At 80.4% G+C, this 214-nt stretch overlaps 1 protein-coding gene across 2 annotated transcripts in view; it reads right to left on the bottom strand.

Annotated features, from left to right (window-relative positions):
• The window catches only part of FAM65C (family with sequence similarity 65, member C), a 53,476-nt gene extending 53,262 nt beyond the window's left edge, over nt 1-214 (bottom strand). Inside the window, exon 1 of one of the 2 annotated variants that reach the window (XM_010569646.1) lies at nt 143-214. The gene's annotated coding sequence lies outside the window, so the exon portion shown is untranslated. The remainder of the gene's footprint in view (nt 1-142) is intronic. The other variant, XM_010569648.1, reaches the window with a different exon arrangement.

Genomic DNA, 214 nt, shown 5'->3' with positions numbered 1-214 from the left:
GCGGTCCGCCGGCGCGCAGCGGCCGCCTCTCCCCGCCCGGAACCGGAGCCGGAGCCGGCACCCTGCGCTGCCCTCCCCGCCCCGGCCCGCTTGTCGCCGGCGGGACCGTCTCCGCGGTCCTCCGCGGCCAGGTGTTTCCTACCTGCCCTCTGGTCGGCGGGGCGCGGAGAGCGGCTCCGCACCGCTCCCGTAGGCGGCTGTCGGCGTGGCGGAG

Source organism: Haliaeetus leucocephalus, unplaced genomic scaffold, assembly GCF_000737465.1.
Source record: "Haliaeetus leucocephalus isolate CR32 unplaced genomic scaffold, Haliaeetus_leucocephalus-4.0 Scaffold273, whole genome shotgun sequence".
NCBI lineage: Eukaryota > Metazoa > Chordata > Aves > Accipitriformes > Accipitridae > Haliaeetus > Haliaeetus leucocephalus.
Note: the sequence above shows the minus strand (reverse complement) of the source record. Positions and strands in the feature narration are given on the sequence as shown.